Genomic DNA, 6,158 nt, shown 5'->3' on the forward strand with positions numbered 1-6,158 from the left:
TTCATGCCTCAAGTCCAAAAAATGAGTTGTCTAACCCTATTCACCACCAGGAATGCCACTTCTTTTGGACTGTGGACATTTCTTTGGGTTTTTCCTGCTCTAGGACTAGAGCCTTGCCTTGAAATCACAGCCCTTGTGAGTGGGTCTCCACTACTTAATGACCCTGAAAACAATTTGTTCCACCAATAGTTCTCACCCCTGGGTACACATTACAATCACTTGAGGAATTTTTTAAAAATGTGATGTCAAGATGAAGTTACAATGTAGACTAGTTAAATAAGAATCTCTGCAGGAAGGCCTCAGAATTCTGTGTTTTTTAAGTTCTGCACATAATTCCAAGGTACAGCCAAGGTTGAAATCCACTCTGGACAAGTAATGTGGATGACCTTCTTCTTCCCATAAATCTGTCAGAGTCGCAGGTTCTGCCTTTGTTCTCAGGACCATACCACTGCCAGTGATGCCCCCTTGTGTATATATATATATATATATATATATATATATATATATATATATATATATATATATATATATATAATCACTTCTTTATATGTGTCAATGACTCTAAACTCTGGCTGTGCATTAGAATCACTTGAGGACATTTTAAAATACTGATGTCTGGGCCCGAATTAGATTGATTAACTTAATGAAATCAGAATCTCTGTTAAGCTAAGATTGAGAACGACAGCACTAAATTATTCAGTCTAATAATGAGATCACTTCCAAGAAGATGTATATGTTACCTACTGCTAGCATAATCTGTGTAACAAATAACCACAAAATCTTAGTGACCTACAAAAATCAGCATTTATTGCTCATATACCTGCAGGTTGGCTGAGCTCAGCAGGGCGGCTCTACAGATATTGGTTTGGCTTTTGCACACACTGGGATGGGCTGGGAGCTGGCTGATGGAGGCTGGACTTGGCTGGTGCAACTCAGCTCTGTTTCATGCATCTCTTCTCTTCTAGGGTCTAGCAAGGAAGCCTGGGCATATGCTTCTCCTGATGTTGGCAGAGGCATCAGTAAACTAGGGGAAACAGGTATGTACATTTCAAGCCTTTGCTGTGTCATGTGTGTTAACATCATGGCCAAAAGTAAATCACAAAATAAATTTAGCACATGGCAAAACCAACATCAATGGAGCAGGGAACTATATTATTCCCATGGAAGTGAGAGGAAGGGAGTGAATATTCCAGAAACATAATCTAATCTATCACAGAAGGTAAGGAGATACCTTTTTCCTTGAATGATAAACAGTTCAAAAATTTAAGATGTAGGCAGTATGTTTGAGAATTCTCAGTTAACTTCACAACAGTTTTTGTGGTCTTTTCAGCATACAGCCCCTGCTGAAGTTTTCACTGACCTATTGCTGCATCATGTCTTTGTCACATCGCTAGGTTCCAGGATCTCTGCTCTAAGCATGTGTTAGCAGCAAATAGTCCTCTTGTTCCACCTGTTACTGAATTTAGAAAATGAAGAGGGATGATCCAAGAACCACCTATTGAAAAGTAGAAATCATAGGTTTGTCCTGGGGTTCAGAGCATTCTTCTCTCACTGTGAGTTTTGAAAATCTCTTACTTTTATATACAGTAAAGATTATAGCGACAATAGAGAATGGAAGTGCACGTATCTTAGACCGAAATCTCAAGAATTCATCTCACAATAGTGGTCAGTGCAATCTCTAATTCTCTTTCATTTTTATCTCTTTTGGGCTAACTTCTCCCATTCTTTTGTAGATTACGCTCAGTGATTGGCTATATGTCGCACAAAAGATAGTCAAAGCTGTTTAGACTCCTCTTTGGAATTAAGTGAAAGAAGCATTTGATTATGAAAGTGTGGTAATTGGGCCTAAGATCATACATATGCATTCTTTTCTAGTTGCAGCCAAAATCAGGTTTAGGGATTTCTGATGAGTTCTTTTTGATGGTGGTGGTTGTTACAGAAAAATGAATCTTTCTGCTGCTTGCTTAGAAACCCAGACATTATCACCACTTGATTATTCGTTTGCTGTACAGCTTGTTTCATTTATTAAAGGAGAGACAAGGTTGAAACTGGATCTATACAATGCATGTCAGTGGCTTTATGTGTTTGTGAATAATAACTAGCCTACGGTGTTCAGTGTTGACTTTCTAGGCTATAACTCGACATCATTTTGATTTCTCTTTTGATGAGCCAATGCACGCCATCATGGAGCCATCATTAGCTTTATATAGGAGGACACTTATGAGGATGAGAGGGGCAAATGTTCCCTTTGGAAGTAGTCAGTCGGGGGAGGAAGGGGAGGCTTTTTTCAGTCATGGAAAATGGACGTGTGTCTCACGGTGGCCGCAGTTTAAATAAACATAAACTCTGAACCAGAGATCATTTCCTCAGTGCTAGCAACACCAAACCAAAATACAGTTTTCTTTGGCTAACCCCAAAGTAGGATGTGGGTGCCAGCCTTGAAAACCACATGATCGGGTTTCAAGCAGACACCACTTGGGCTGTGCTTTTGTCTTAAGGAAGGAAAGTCATAAAGGCATTACTCCTCATAACACCATCATTATGTTTAGCAAACAGATGCAACCATAACAACAGTTCACTTCAGAGAGAGGTCTGGAGGGCTTTGCCCTTTCAGCATAAAATATGAGACCTCTCCAGATTATAACTCTGCAGAGAGAAGGGGCATTTTTCAAGGAGTGGAAGAGAGACAGTGGGAACCCAGGACGTAGGCTGGTGGGGGAAGAAGTGCTCAGCTGGTCTCCTGTCCCCCTGTGAGTTCTGGAGTTATCACATCTGGAATGTGTCTAGAAACATTACCTGGAATTCCCTGGAAATTCCTTGTTTCCCAGGGGTGATTCCACCATGAACAGAACAGCAGCCTGTGGTTTCAACCTGTCCCCATTTTGTCTTTCTTTCATTAGGGAAATTTTTCAGGGCCCGGGATCATTCCAATCATTTCAGGTTCTGTGAGTCTCAAGTCCAGGCTTGCTGCTTCAGAGATTTTCACGGTGTGGAGTTTTATTTATTTATTTACCACGGAGTTGTTGTTTTCACCCCCTTCTCTGGAGCTGGGGAGGGATGGGCAGATGATAGAGTTGGGTGCCCTGAGTTAATGACTAGCCCTATATTCACAAGCTCATTTACTTTTGTCCTCACCTGACGCCTCAGTGGTGCCAATGAGTGGGAATGAATTGTATTGAGGGCCACTCAGTCCCCTAAAAGAAAAACTGCTCACTTGGCTGGAAATGCTTTGACAGAAGGCAGAGCAGCCGGTCACACAGAACACTGTGTCTTCTGGATTTGGGGGCAGAAGGGAAGTGGTGGGTTCAGCGGGAGGAGGGGACCAAGCAGTCATTTCACATGAGCTATTATGGGGTGGCCCGAATCACAGCCATCCAGCTACAGGCTCTTGTGCTGCAGATACCACCCACTGCCCCCTTTTCTGCTCCTCCCCATGGAATCGGGGCCTGACCCCCCCGGCACCCTTCCCAACAATCAACTCCCCATAAGAAGGTAATCATCTTATGGTGAATTGGAGAAGAAGAAAAGGCACTCTAGAAAAATGTTATGATAATAGAAAACTCTTCGGTGTTGGAACCATCTGGTGTGCTGCGGTCACAAAGAAGGCGGTAATTGAGTGCCTAGGAACTCCTTGTGGCCTCAGATAATGGGCGCTCACCCTGATTTGTATTCTTCACCAGAGTAATTAACCATCATTTCACACCACATCTGTACCACATTTCCGCCATCAATACAGCCCTACACATAAGTTACGACACTTAATTAAGTCCACATCATTCTCCTCCAAAGAACAGAAAGATCTGTGTAGAGGCCCCAGTGGCAAAGAGGCACAAATGAGCTTTTAGTGACTCTTGTTTTGTGGGAGGGATTGAGATGGATGGGGCACTCATGCCACCAAGGTTCGGCTCCCCGTGGGGCCGGTGGGGATGCACCCTGACAGCTTTAGGCTGGGCGACAGCTGTGGATAAGCTTCGGCAGGCGGCCTCGTGGCCGGGCGTGCTCAGAGAGGGGATGGCAACCCCATTGTTGCGTAATCTTGCTTTTGAAAATGTGTTACAATTGATTCGATCTGATTTCTAAGGTGCTGTCACCAGAGCATCATTAAAAGTCCTTTAAGAAACTGGAGAATAGACTAGATCACCAAAGGCAGCTTTGTTCCCACTCTCTGCTGGGCTTTGACAGGCTGTCCCTTCCAGCTGACGGAAGAGGCATAGCCTGTAATCTCCCAACAATTAACATGGGACCATTTTATTTTTCCTTAACCAACAAGACAATGTTACCAGGAGAATCAAAGCAATGCTCTCTGGAAAACAGGAGTTCTTTCCTTCACCATCTTCTTGGTGTGAGAATGATTCCACATTCCTATGGTTGGCCAGAAGCATCACTTTACTGAAAGGTTGTTTGCTGTGTGTGTGTTTGTGTGTGTTTTCTCCCCCAAACCACTCTCAGAGGCTTAAAAATTCCCTCCTCCTAGAGGTTGTGCAAGCAGCAGACAGAAAAGAAAGCTGAGCCTAATGAGAAGGACATTAATCCAGGACCTAAGTACCAATGGATGAAAGCAGAGATCCTCCACAGCCCCCCAGCTGTCTCAGTCATAAGTAAATTAGCGACCCTTTTTCCTCAGTCAAATGATAAGGAGGGAGCCAGTGTGCGGACCCTGAAGATATTTCTCACAACAAGTGTCAAAATACCCTGAAAGCTCCCGGGGGTCCACCTCCCACACGCAGTCTGCCCTTCATTTGTTTATCTCAATGCTGACAAATTGCAGTTTTTTCACAGCCTATCTGCGGGCCCAGCTTCATTTGCATGGCCTGCCCTCCATCTCTGAGCAGATAATGAGGCTCAACATAAAGCCTCATTGAGGGCTCTGCAGAGTTGACTGCGATGAATACAGAGCAGAGAATTAGGTGGCTCGGATGCTATTGTGCACGCCCCTAGCCTTTTATCTTCCCTCCTGCTCATTTTCAGGTCTTTCAAGGAAACTGCCTCCCTCCCCTTTCTCTTTCTCGCTAGTGTCTTTTACTTCCCTTTCACTTTGAATGGGCACCATCTTCCAAATCGTCAGCTCAGCCTTGTGCTATTTCAGTCACCGCAATTATCTTCCCAGTCTTATCCTATGAAATGCTAGAGGTTTCCTTTCACTGTTCAAGCCACTGAGAAAAGCCCTGAAGCATTGTCCCAGGAGCAGTGGGCCCCTCCACCCCCCCCCCAGTGGCTGCTCAGATACTCTCTTTGGCATTGTAGAACCCAGCCACCTTCTGTCAGAAACACTCTGCCACTGTCACCAGACAGAGGTTCCACTGAGTCCACCATCGAGGTGTGGATGATTCTTAGGGAAGTTACAGAAATTCAGGAATTCAACATTCTTCAGAAATTCGGTATTTTGAAGGTGTGGACTCAAACATCTATGATTTCAGTTGATGGGGCTTTCATTTTTAAACTGAACCCAGAGGGGATTTAGCTTGGTCAGAATGAGAAGGTTTCTCCAGGGAAGAGTGCTTTGCCACTGTAGAAAACATTCCTCAATGAGGTAGGTGGGAGAGAAGCTTTTGGAGATGAAACAGTGGTCGAATTAATATGTTTGGAAAGGATCTTACAGGTGGATCTGGGTGATAATTTTCAAAATAAAAAGAAGAGGCCCAGAAGGTAAAGTGATTCATCCAAAGTCACACAAGTCTGTGAACTAACCCCACTAACCTCACACAGAGGTCTAGAAAGGAACACAGACTAGCTACATGAGTTCTCAGCAAAACATACTTCTGGTGCATTCTACTCTATTTCTGTTTCTCTAGGCAAAGGCTCCCAATCCATTTCATTTTGAGATGCCGTAGCTCACTTTTTTCATTTTTTTTTTCATTTTTTTTTTTTTTTTGCTGGGACCTCTTACAAGGATCATCTTTAATTCCTAGACCCCTGACTCCTTCCACCCTGATTCTTGAATACAGGATTCATTCTCCCTAATTCTCTCATAATGAAGCTGGTGATTCTTATTTCATCTGCTCTCTGCCAGGTTTCCTGGTTAGGTGGCTATTTAGACATAGCCCCAAATCCTAGCTTCTTCGACTTCCCTATTCTCTCTCTCTATGCTCTATCCAGTGGGATGGGAAAGACCTTGGATCTACTAGAAGTCAACAAAATGGTCAGAAAAACTATGAAGC

The sequence above is a fragment of the Balaenoptera physalus genome, assembly GCF_965194825.1.
Source record: "Balaenoptera physalus genome assembly, chromosome: 16".
Classification (NCBI taxonomy): Eukaryota; Metazoa; Chordata; class Mammalia; order Artiodactyla; family Balaenopteridae; genus Balaenoptera; species Balaenoptera physalus.